The sequence below is a fragment of the Lactuca serriola genome, chromosome 4 (assembly GCF_051521515.1).
Source record: "Lactuca serriola cultivar US96UC23 chromosome 4, Lser_US96UC23_V15, whole genome shotgun sequence".
Classification (NCBI taxonomy): Eukaryota; Viridiplantae; Streptophyta; class Magnoliopsida; order Asterales; family Asteraceae; genus Lactuca; species Lactuca serriola.
In genome coordinates, this window is record NC_136411.1 from 134,973,694 (window position 1) to 134,986,885 (window position 13,192).

Genomic DNA, 13,192 nt, shown 5'->3' on the forward strand with positions numbered 1-13,192 from the left:
ATCGAAATTCGACCATAAAACATGAATTTTTTTTCAAGGGTTTTGTCCATGGATGTTTTTAAGATGTATTAAAGCAAGAATAATCATCCAAAACAACATAATTAATACTAAATCAAAACCCTAAAAATTCACTAAACTTCAAAATCGGGTATTCTATGAAATTGACACTTTAAAAAATCTAAAAATCATGACTTTAACAGAATTATGGAAGAAATTAGTACCTTTGTTGATAGAATTCAAGAATTTTTAAGAAAAGAGTGTAGAACTTGATGCATGCTTGAGAGAGAAAACAAGGGAGGCGCACGTCGAGTAAAGGGGGAAATATGATATCATTAGGGTTAAAAACCCTAGTTTTACCGCTTGTAAAAATTATTAATTTTTTTTTCTGTAAATAAAATCTACTCGTCGAGTCCGGGTCAGACTCGACGAGTCAGGTCACGAATTTAAACTTATCTGGGATCTGAAGTGACTCGTCGAGTCAGGGTCAGACTCGGCGAGTCAGTTGCAGACAATTAAAAAAATTATATCATTTTGTCATAAAAAAATTCATTCCACCCCACACTTATTCCATATGCACTCTCAAGCAGTTATGTTTGATGATTTAGAAGACTAGAATAAAATCCTAAAAACGAAAAGCAAACTAAAACAAGAAATATAAAAGAAAGCAAACTCTAATAACGGGTTGCCTCCCGCCAAGCGCTTCTTTTTAAGGAGTCGTTAGCTGGACTCCTTCCCATCTACGTTTCTTCATTTTCCTGCATCAGGAATGCATGCCTAACCTTTTTGTAGTTTATACTTTGTCTTGTAAGCGTGTATCTTCTTCTTGTAAGCCCGTCTTAATTCTTCTCTCTTTTTCCTTATAGCATCATCCTCAGCTGCATGAATTTCCCTTTTCCTCATCTTTTTCTTCTTTACCCCAATCTTTTGCACCTTCTCTTGCATCCCTCCTTCTTTAAACTTCATTACTTCATAGTTGGTGAAAACTCGGGCTCGAGGTTTGGTAATGAATGGGTGATCAGCATCATCTTTCCTAACGCTTGCATTTTCCTCTTCTCCAAAGCTTGCCTCCTCTTTAAGTGGAGTGTCTTCATCATCTTGCATTATTGTATCAAGGTATGCTACATGAACGTGTTGAAAATCACCATCCCTTCCTCCTTCTACTGCTTGATCTTCTAAAGAATTAGGGAAAATCTTCATGTCCAGAACATGCAGGGAGCTGGTAACAAGCAGATCAAAATCGTCCAAGTTTCTTAGATTTTCGAATGGACTCGTCGAGTCCATGAAATTGAGTCGGCGAGTCGGAGCGTATTCCTCACATCCCACTGCGTTTTCTGATTCGACTCCTTTCAGCAGCTTCTCTATCTCCTCCAAGTCTTTGTTAACATCATCATTCCCTCCAGAAGATAGAAAAAAACTTACTTGGATCTTCTTCTTGCAAGAGTACAAGTTCTTTTTGTAGTATTTCATCATCCAAATTAATGAATGAGACTTCCTCTTTTCTTCCTTCTTCTTGCTTAATCTCTGGTAGAGCTTTAAAAACTGCTGACTCATCTCCTACCCTCAATGTTAGTGTGGACTCGCATACATCTATCAATGCGCATGCAATATTAAAAAATAATCTCCCCAAAATAATTGAAATTTCGGGGTCTTCTTCCATATCAAGTACCACAAAGTCCATGAGGAATATTAATTTATCGACCTTAATGAGGAGATCTTCACAAACACCTCTTAGACGAATAATCGTCTTATCCGCCAAATGGATCTTCATATTCACAGGCCTTGGCTCCGGCAAATTCAGATTCTTGAAGAAAGAAAAAGGCATTAAGTTAATACTTGCACCCGAATCGGTCAACGCTTGAGTAGCAAGTACATTTCCAAATTGACAAGGAATTATGATGCTTCCCGGATCGTCCTTCTTTTCTGGTAGCTCACTCAATACTATCTCCGCGACTTCAGCTAAATCTTTTCTAGCAGCAAAGAGACCCTTTAGCAAGCTAAAATACTTGGGTGTTTGAAGCATCATTTCCACAAATGGAATGTTGACTTGAAGGGTCTTGACATGTTCCATGAAATCTCTGTATGCTTTAACCTTTTCATCAGGTATGGCTCTGATTGGGAATGGCAGAGGAGGGTTGTAAGGCCTTAAGGAAACAACAGATTTGTCATCAGGGCATGGACTCATCAAGTCCATTAGAGGGACTCGGCGAGTCTGGTCGGGTTCCGCTGGACCCGACTCTTCTATCTTTTCTATATGCACCTTGGAGATCTTCTGTGCAGGTGTGAAAATTTCTTCATAGCTGGAAGTCACAACGTTCACATTCTCCATTCTCGGATTATTCTGGGTTTTACTTGGAAGTTGACCCAGTCTTCTCTCGTTCACTTGATGTGCAAGTTGTCCTAGCTGTTTCTCAATGTTGAGAATAGATGCTTCCTGATTCCTTAGCATATTTCTGGTCTCTTGTATTGCAGCATCATGATCATTATGTCTCTTTTCGGACGCGTCTATAAATCTAGTGAACATTTCTTCTCAATCGGCTTTCTTTTCCATAACCGGTTCTTCCTTTTGATAAAAACCCCCTCTCCTTCTGCTTGTATTTCTCCTCCTTTTCCTTTTTGTATTCTTCATACAGGAGCCATTCCTTCTTTGGTTTTCGCCAATTCTCATCGTATCGATCGCCGCTTGAGTAGAACACTTGAGCTTTCTTGTTTCCATTTTCATCCAAGTCATAATCCTTTGTGAGATGAGGCCCTCTACAGTTCTCGCATCCAACTCGAATAGCATGGATTGTTTGATCCATTTTTGTCATCCTTCTATCTAAATTATCGAGCTTACCCATCATCGCCGCCATGCCATCATTGGCTGAGTTCACTACCCACGACTTACTTCATTTCTTGCGTTGTGGTATTATCTAGAATGCTTAGAGAATTCTGCAATTAATTCCTTGATTACTGGGGGTGCCTTCTTTGTGAGTGGGCCTTGCGAGTCGAGCAATTTCCTTGTGGTGACATTGACTCCATCATAGAAGATGGAGACCTCTTGTTGGCTATTAAGGTCATGGTGTGGGCAATTTCTGAGAAGACCTTTATACCTTTCCCACGCCTCATAAAGGGATTCTCCGGGTTGTTGCTCGAAGTTGGCAATGGCTTTCTTCAACTTGGCTATTTTGGAAGGCTGGAAAAAGTGGTCTATGAACTATTCTTTCATCTTAGGCCATTTGGAGGAAGTGACTTGAGCCAATCCTTTGTAGCAACCTTGAATGTGACCGAAAGCATACGAAGTAGCTGGGTCTCGCGTGGCACATTTGGTACATTGAAGTAGTCAGCCACATCATTTACTTCATCCAAGTGCTTGTAGGCGTCTTCGTGGTCTTTTCCATAGAAGGGAATCTCCTTGAGTTGAGCGAGGATATGACCCTTAAGCTCAAAAGTAGCAGTTGCAGGAATTGCGGGCTGCACAAGTCCCGGGCCAGTGTCACAGCTCATCCTCTTCTTCCATTCCCCCATGGGGACTTCATCGATATTAGCCATAGTGATAGCTAAATCGTCCTCAAAAATCGGATTCGTGCTCGTATGTAGGTTCTTCTTCTTCCTCGGTCTCGTACTCAGTGTCTACTTTAATCGGGTCTTCGATTGTCAATGAGGCGCTGGATGCTCCTGATTTGCTGCTCTGCTTCTTGCTGAAAACGGACTTGAGGTTCTTTAGCGGCGAATTCTTTGAAGAAACGGATTCTCCAACGGCTTTTCCTTTGCTCCTCCTTAGTGCAGATTCTTGGTCTTCGAGAGGAGGGACCAGAGGTGTATATGATCCTCGGGTCATGAAACAACTATAAACAAAACCAGAAAAAAAAAACGCGTAAAAAGAAAAAAAAATAAAATAAAAATTAAAACTGTGAACAGCGATGGACTCGCCGAGTTGTCACGAGTGCACTCGGCGAGTTCAAGGCAAAAACCAAAAAACTTTTTAATTACTTATTAAAACGGATTTTTATTAAAACTTATACTAATTACTAAATTAGGATCGATAAAAATAGAAATTGATGCTAATTTAGAACCGTTCCCAAGCAACGGCCCCAAAAACTTGATGTGTGTAAACTCAACTAGTTTTAAACCTACTTTTGATTATCAAATGAACACACAAAGGCAGTGGACCTATCAATTGTGGTATAGCTAAATGAGTAGGGTATCAAACACAGGGAGCGGTAAATTAAAACTAAAGACTAATTGTATCTAAATTAATTAATAAGTAGGGGTTTTCTCTAGTTTTACAAGACTACAAACTTACTAACTATCACTTAAACTAAAAACTAGAAAAACAAAGGTTTAACTAAATTCAATAATGGGAAGGACTTCTATTTAGTTCAACTCAATTGATCCTATGGTTGATATTATGGTAATTGTGTAATGGATTAATTCTTCTATTGGTTACCGATTCAAGTGATTAGATTCACGTTTGCTACACTAATCCTTAGAGAACAAATTAACTCAAACAGTGATCAGTTGTCTAATTTAATTTAAGTCACTAGATTATTTATTCAGGTTAATTTATACATGTAATAGCTAACTAATTTGGTCCTTTAGTTAACTTCTTGTTGATGGTCATCACACAAGCTCATACATGAATTTACCTATTTTTCTTATTAATTTTAGTTTCATGTTCATTAATCCTAGTCATATGATGAAGTGGTCACATAAGCATATGAGGTTGACAATTAAAAGATGTTCATACTATTTAATGATCTTCCCATTAACAAAAAAATAGTTATTATTCACACACAAGGTTCTTTAACAAGCTAAAATCAACAAAATCACCAACATTGAATTAATCCTACCATAAATCAAACCATAGTATCAATATTGTATCCCAAAACAGAAGTTTAAGAGTTTTAGCTCATGATTGAGGTAATTAACAGCAATAAAACGAATTCTAATTGTCTAGCCTTAATGGAAAACAAAAGATTAAGTAGAATGATGAGAATTTGCCTCAAATCTCCTTCGGAATTGAATTCTAGGTTGTATCTTCGTCCTCTAGGGTTCTTCTGACTTTTCAATCGCAGCTATTCTCTCCAGAAGGATTCCAGAATATCTAATGTCGATCTGAGAAGTTATCTTTATATATGCGAAACGACTCGTCGGGTCCATTGCCGACTCACCGAGGCTATCCCTTGATTCCCGTACATGATAAGTCACGGAGTCTTTATCTTCTCGATTCTTCGATCATACTCGCCGAGTAGTCGACCCTACTCGCCGAGTAGGTGTTGTTTTTGGTGGTTTTCTTCTTTGTTCAATTCCCGAGCTCCCAACCGCTTCTCCTGCTTCCTTTTGCTTCTGAGCTTCACTTTTGGACTAAAAACACAATTCAAGCATTATTAAGTACCTTTTGTCCATGATATGCGATAAATTAGCTAATAAATGATAAAAATCTATACTTATTATGAGGCTAAATATGCAAATATCAAAAAGTATTTTGATTCTTTTCTTTGAAGATGGTGTTCTACCGAGAATGAACTCAATGTAGGTTAGTTGGATACAATCCAACCTTTTTCTTATATAACTATATATTGATGATGTGAACGGAATTTCAATATTTTATTGTATAATTATAATTAATGTATATCTATATTTAAATAGATATTCTTAGTAAAGCCAACTGGTGGAGTGCTAATATAACCATTTTTTTCGAGTTAAGTGATGACATAACATACTATAGTTATCTGTTTGGAATCGGTTGTAGTAACGACATAATATTATTCTATTATCCATTTAAGTTGAGTGTAGTGACGGCATAATATGATTCTATTATCTGTTTGAGTTGAGTATAGCGATAGCATAATATACTTTTATTATCCATTTAGATTATTCAACTAGGGGATGAATCGTGTCTTAACTAAAACTTGTTTGTGGGAGCCTCCCCTAGTCGATCACATTGTTGTTCCAGCCTCCCGTGGTCGATCGCATTGTTGTTCCTTGTATTTACACAAGATACTTACTATATATATATATATATATATATATATATATATATATATATATATGTATATATATATATGTATATATGTATATATATATATATATATATATATATATATATATATATATATATATAGTAGTGAACTAAAGTCCGTGCTAAGCATGACCCTTGAAGGGTAATTTTGAAATTTTAAAAACGACGTGCAATGTTTGGTTTTAAAGGCTTTCCTTTGTTGATTTTGTCGAAGCTGATATATATTGTGCAAATAAGTTTTTTCATACTCTAGGTAATGACGCTTTATAGAATCATATTGTAGCAATTACAAGTGATTACTTCCATATTACTTCATTTTATAGCATTGTACTTTAAAAATCTAATAGTTTTCCGGAATTAAATGTAGGATTTCTCCATATCATTTGATTAAAAAATTTAAAATTAGCCAATATTAATCTCATTTCTTTAATCTGATTGTAAAATTTTGTATCATTCAAGTAGGGTCCATATTAGGTCATTTTATTTGCTTTCTTTGATTAAAATGAATATATATTGTTTAGAAAAGAAAATGTGCATTGATAATTGATCTAATCTTGGACGTTTGAATTCTCTTCCATTCTTATGAATTATTTGCAATCTGAAGCTCCAGATGATTGAAGTATCATAATTAATCATAATTAAGGTAATTTTTTTTTATTATTTGCATATATTATTAACTGAATGTACATTAACTTTTCCTTTTCTATTTTTTTTATCAAACTTTAGAGTGTGTGGGTGAATTTGTTCTGAACTTTCCAAAACTGGAAGAAAGTCGGCTCATGGGTATGTCGATTTCTCCCTTCTTTCCACATCATCTCTGCTATAAGTACATTGCTATTATAATAGAGGCATTCCAAACATGTTTATAATCAGTAAGAAACAAGTGTGTAGCTATTATCGGTAAGTACATGAATGTAACATCTGATTATCAGGTATTTCCATTTTAGCCTTAACCTAATTGAAGATTGCACATTTGGTCCCTTGTGGTCGAGTTTCATATTTCATCCGATACATTGGGCGTACATGTGGGTACATGCAGCGTACTCGTGTGATTGGATCGCGAAAGCCATGCTAGTACGCTGGGCGTACGTGTGGTACGTCAGGCGTACTAGATCAGCCTCAAAACGCTAATTTTAAGGGTTTTCTCCCCTATTTAATCCACCTTATGCCTCCCTTGGATATTCCTTATCAGCCACCTTCCCTCAAGAACCCTCGTCTCAAGTCTAAGCCTTGTTTGTGAGAGTTTGGAGCTTATTAGTGATTTTTTTTGGTGCTTATTCGTTGAAGAATAAGACTAGTGAAGAAGGAGGTGTTGCTTGCAAGCTTGTAGCTCCATAAACTACTCCTCATTGTGCATCTTTTTGAGGTATAAAGTCTATACCTTGATGTGTTTCCTTCTTGATCTCTATAGATGAGTTCTATGAGCTTTTTGTCCTAAAGTTTGGAACTTTATGAGTATGGGGCACTCCATAGTATATTAGTTGCCATTTTATGCATGTTAGGTCTTGTAGATTCATAAAAATTGGTTGCTTGATGGTACCTTTCTAGCCATGTTGGAGTTTGGTGGTGTTGAGTGCGGATTAAGTTAGAGTTTTAAGGTTAAAGCCCTTTTAATCCATGCAAAGGCTTAAAGTTTTAGACTTTACTGATCAAGACATTATTAGAAGGTCGGATCTATGTTTGGATGCATGTCTTAATGATTAAGACCTTTTTGGTGTGGTTTTTGGGGGCAAATAGCGTACGACCCACGTACTACTAGCTAAGCTCCGATCCCGGCTGATTCTCGAGTACGTCCCGTGTAGGAAGAGAGTACGCCCAACAGACGTGTTGGGCAGTTGACTTTTGGTCAAGATTCAAGGTTTTGGACCATGGGAGGGGCAAATGGTCTTTCTTCCCTTAAGGGGTTTAGCTGTGGGTTTTGGACTCGCGAGTTGAATAATAGACATTAATTATTAATTAGGGTTAATTATTGTTTTATTAGGCGGAGTCTAGTTCTGACAGTTCAAGTGCGAGATTTATCTGTCATCAGTATCAGATGGGTTTCCTTCATTGTATCTATGGTTTGAAGGCACCAATGTCGGCCCACTAGTTTTTGTTGTGGTATGATCTTTGTCTTCTTGACAACTGTCAGTTATGCCTGTGTTTGCCTGATGACTCTGTGATTCTATTTTTATGACATTATGTGGTAGTGGTAGGGGTGAAATAGACCAGGTATCCAATTGAAATAGACCAAAAAGGACTACAAGCACCCATATATGCTTGATTGTATCCGGTTGAAATTAACCGAAGAGATTTCAAGCACCCAAATATGCTTGATTGTATCCATTTGAATAGACCGAATGGGATTGCAAGCACCCATATATGTTTGATTGTATCCGGTTGAAATAGACCAAAGAGGACTACAAGCACCCATATATGCTTGATTATATCTGATTGAAATAGACTGAAGAGGATTGCAAGCACCTATATATGCTTGATTGTATCTAGTTGAACTAGACCGAAGGGGATTGCAAGAACCTAGATATGATTGATTGTATCCGGTTGAAATAGACCGAATGGGATTGCAAGCACCCAAAGATGCTTGATTGTATCTGTTTGAAGTAGACCGAAGGGGATTGCAAGTACCCATATATGCTTGGATGTATGTTTGTATGGTATTTGGGGGAACTCACTAAGCTTTGTGCTTACAGTTTTCAGTTTATGTTTTAGGTACTTCTAGCTCGAAGGAGATGGGCCCGACATGATCGCACTACATCACCCTATTATTTTCCGCATTATGAGATTTTGGGAATTTGTGCTCTTATAAACTATTGCTATGATACACTTTCGACTGTTTTGATATGATTATCACATGTTTTGAATAAATTTAAAACAAAAATTTTATTTTTATATTTTTGGGATGTTACAATGAAAGTGCATTGCTATATTTGGCAAGGAAATGAAAGTGCATCGCTATTACAAGTAAAGGCCATTCCTATTTCTTGCGATTCAAATTGAATTCTATCTCAAGTTATTAGCTTTACATTCCATTCTTTCATGCCAAGTATAGAATGGCATTAAATAGCTTCATATGTATTGAATTCTCTCTATCTCTCATCACTTACCCCTTCCTTCCGATAAACCACATGGTCATGGCTGCCAATCATGTCAAGAAACCCTATGTATATATGTAATCAACAATAAAAAGTTAATGTCAGCAATACAACATTACATTATGTAAGAACATGTCGGTGTTCGGTCGTAAAGGTTGTTATCTTACCAAATTATGTTCAGTCATTGCATCAATTAAGTACACAGGGGTGCATGTAATTTACACAATTTGTAAAAAAAATGACTAAAAAAGCTTATATTTTATTTTAATCGCTTTTTGTTCATAACAAACTCATAAGAGGTATAAACAAAATAAAAAATAGACACAAATGAAAAATGCCAGATAGCTTCAATATATATATCCAAGAACCACAAAGGTAACTAAATTTAAATTATTAAACCATCACATCTACAACCTGCAGCGAAAAGAATAATAAAATTTAATTATTTAAATATAATGTTTTGATTTGTAAAGGAGTACCAAGGCAATGTATGGGCTCTTTTTTGACCAAAATGGTTTCTTCAGTTGCAGTAGACTCTCTTCAAATTGGAAACCAGCAACAGAGGCATAGCAGGTAAATGTGACACCATTAGTTAATTTTTAATCACTTAAAAACTTACTTTTAAAAAGATGATCCAATTTTAAGAACTATATTCATATTTTTCTTTGGCAAGACAATTTATTGATAACGTGATGGCAGATTCTTCATGAACTAAAGGCACTTCGACCATGACATATAATTTCACATGTTGTATGTGTATGTGTGTGTGAGAGAGAGAGAGAGATAGAGAGGGATATCGATTTGAAATAGTTTTTCTCCAAAATGTAGACCAAGAGTATGACTATGTTAGAAATCAATTAATTATCACTTTTAATTGAGAAATTAAATAAATTGACAAAATCTAAATAACTAATTTAATGTTTGACGCATCAGTTATTTGTTTCCTTGTTTGATGTTTAAAGAAACCTAAAATCAAACTTACCAAAGTAGAGTTCAAGAAGGTGCCAGATATTCTATTAGGAGATCCAAAGTTCCAAACTCCAAATTATATTAAAGAAAATTATAAGTTTCAATAAAAAAGAAGCATAGAGCAAAATATAAAGTGAAATAAAAAAATTATAATACCATGTTGGAGAAAACTCATGAAGGCGTGACAAATTTGACCTATGCTTGGGTATCCTAACAAAGGGAAAATTAAGTTCAGTTAAAAAGGTCATTGCGTTCCCATCTCTGAATAATTTACTTTCTCTCATAAGCCTACAGATTACAATTAAAAATAAATACCCAATTTAGAAGTAAAATGAAAATGAAGACGGTCTACTCTATGTAAATAAAAGTCATATTTTCCACAAATTTAACCCATCTAGCCTGTTAGAGTTCTATTGGTTCAACCTCCTAGGGACACAAGTTTAACCCATCTAGCCTTTTAGAGTTCTATTTTCAATCTCTTGAGTAAGAGCATAGAAATAAGCAGAGCTTCTTTTGAGAATATGCTAGTGACGACCATTATGCAATTAACTAAGAAGCAGTAACTTACTTGATGGAAAATGAAAGAAGATATGCAGAATGGAAGAACATAACCAAAAAAATATTGTCCGTGTTGGATTCCAAAACCAATTTTCATCACTTAGTTATACATTTATATATTTTCTATTCATTTTTCTAAGAAACACATTTCAAAAAGTCGAGATAATACATTCTTTCAAAGGAGCACATAGGCTAACACCCGTTCCCGAGTTCAACTTAAGGAGAGAAAGAAAGGAAATGGGTGGAAGTGAGACGAAAGTAAGAGAAATTGGTGCTCCCAAGTTTCATTAAAGGAAGGAAATGGAAAGAAATGAAAGGATCACTTTCTCTCCTAACTTTCCTTCCGATTTGGAAGGATTTGGAAAGAAAGAACAAAATGTTTAACATTACTTCCATTTCTCTTCAACTCGGGAGCACAAAAGACAAATTTCTTTTCCTTTCTTTTCTCTTATTTTCTCTCATTACTTTCTTTTCTCTTCTCTTCTTTTCTTTGCTACAACTCGGGAGCACAAAAGACGCAATCGGGATATGCTTCTTAAATTTCTTATAACACAAAAACCAAAGTAATTAGAAATTAAGAAACATAAAATGGGAAAAATAGATTACCTTCATTTAAGCTTCCATGGCATCGATTTGTCATTAGTCATAGTCTTTAGAATAAATTATGTCTTCACCAGGCCCTTCCCTTTCGTCCTTTTCAAGATCAATCACGAAGCAACAAAACCCTAGAGAGAAAAAGAGGAACTGAGGCATATTGAGCAGTGGAAGAAACATTGATGTGAGTGCGAGGCAAAACTATTGAGAGGAAGAGAAAAAACCAAAGACTTAATCCTAAAGAAAACAAATAACTAAAAACATATTACATTTTATGGACTTGTATACAGAATAAACATGGAATCAGCGTAAAGAGGGAGTTAAAAGGGTGACTTAGCTGCAATCAAGAGGAGGTAGCGGTAAAAGGGGATCCAAGAGTGGCAAGGAGCTTGGGGAAACATTGTCGCCAGAAAGGAAAACCCACACCCAAGTCTTCTCGCTCATGGTGAGGTTAGGATGACCGGAAGCAAGCAGGGAAAGACCTGCCTCAATTGCAAAATGACGTTGTTTCTATAATCCTAAGTCTAATCAGGATAATGTAGGGTTGAGCGAAGTTTAAGCACGTAGTGTTAATGACTAAGGAGTGGTTGAGTGGTTGGTGGGAAGCTCCTTATCGACGTAAACATCTTAATCTTGCATAACAGGGTTTATATATATATATATATATATATATATGTGTGTGTGTGTGTGTGCATATATATATATATATATATATATGTATGTATGTATGTATGTATGTATATGTATAAAAGTTATGGTGTTTTGCTTACCTGGCTATTTGGGTAGAGTAAGTACTAGGTACCAAACCTTATCCAATGGTTGACAATATTAACAATAAGAGTACCAGTTTTTCCTGGCAATTGGCTAGCGTAACAACTATATATGATATTTTCTGTTTGGGTGATTGACTATAACAACTAGGCATAATATTATCTTTAAAAGTTGGGTAGAGTATCTATCAACATAATTTCATCCTAATGTTATGAGCATTATTATCTAAGTAGCATTATTATCTGGAATTTGGGAGTCGCTCGGAAATCAGTGCCATGATGATTGAGAGATAGAGATGTGTGTTTTTGGGGTGTGAGGAACTAAATGTCGGAACCTGCTATTTATAGCCAAATTTCGAGTGCACACCACACAACACACGCCACAATATTGCACGTGAGCCATAGGAAGCTACCACATGTCGACTTGTCCTTGTGCCACTTCATTCTGTATCCTAACGAATTGATTGACAGGATTCGTTTTTTAACAACTCTTATATATTCATGTAGGTCTCGACATGCACTGCAACTTCCTTTTTGGTCGTTTTGGCTAATTCCAAATTTCGTTTTTCGACTACATATTATAAACGTTATGATTTTATAAAAATCATAACTCTCTCATACGGGTTCCGTTTTAGGCAATCTTTGCCTCAAAATTCCTACTTTGAGTAATACTACGCTTCTCCTTTTGGTGACTTTGGCTAATAGTTAACCGTTCTCCAAGTAGTTTTTAACGTTGTAACTTTATTTGTGCAGTTGATTTCTATATCTTAGGAAAAATATATCTAATTCATACAGAGGCGAATTTCTTTGAAACTTGTATTTTTCGGATTGTGTTGTTGCATACTTTTTAAATACATAAAACACACACACACACACACACACACACACACACACACACATATATATATATATATATATATATATATATATATATATATATCTGTTGGTACGAATTTTTGCGCGCAATATTTTTAGCTCTTATGGATTTGTGAATTTGACTAATGCTACATATTTAGACTGTCATATTTGTGTTCGGCACGAGTCAATTTTTAGAATTGTCACGTTAGTTGATATCTCTATATCTTGAATCCTTAGTGAGTAGGTCTAATCTCTATTGAACTGTACTTGTAATTTCTGTGTGGAAACTCCTAATTAAGTATACTCCATCCTGTTCATGGATATATGTCACCTTTATCAAACCACATATA

General features: G+C 35.7%; 1 non-coding gene across 1 annotated transcript; it reads left to right on the forward strand.

Moving 5' to 3' along the window:
- The first annotated feature begins 3,050 nt into the window (after positions 1-3,050).
- On the forward strand, positions 3,051-3,157 carry LOC145103649 (small nucleolar RNA R71). The gene has a single exon (XR_013706728.1). It is a non-coding gene; the product is annotated as a small nucleolar RNA R71 (small nucleolar RNA).
- The last annotated feature ends 10,035 nt before the right edge of the window (positions 3,158-13,192 follow it).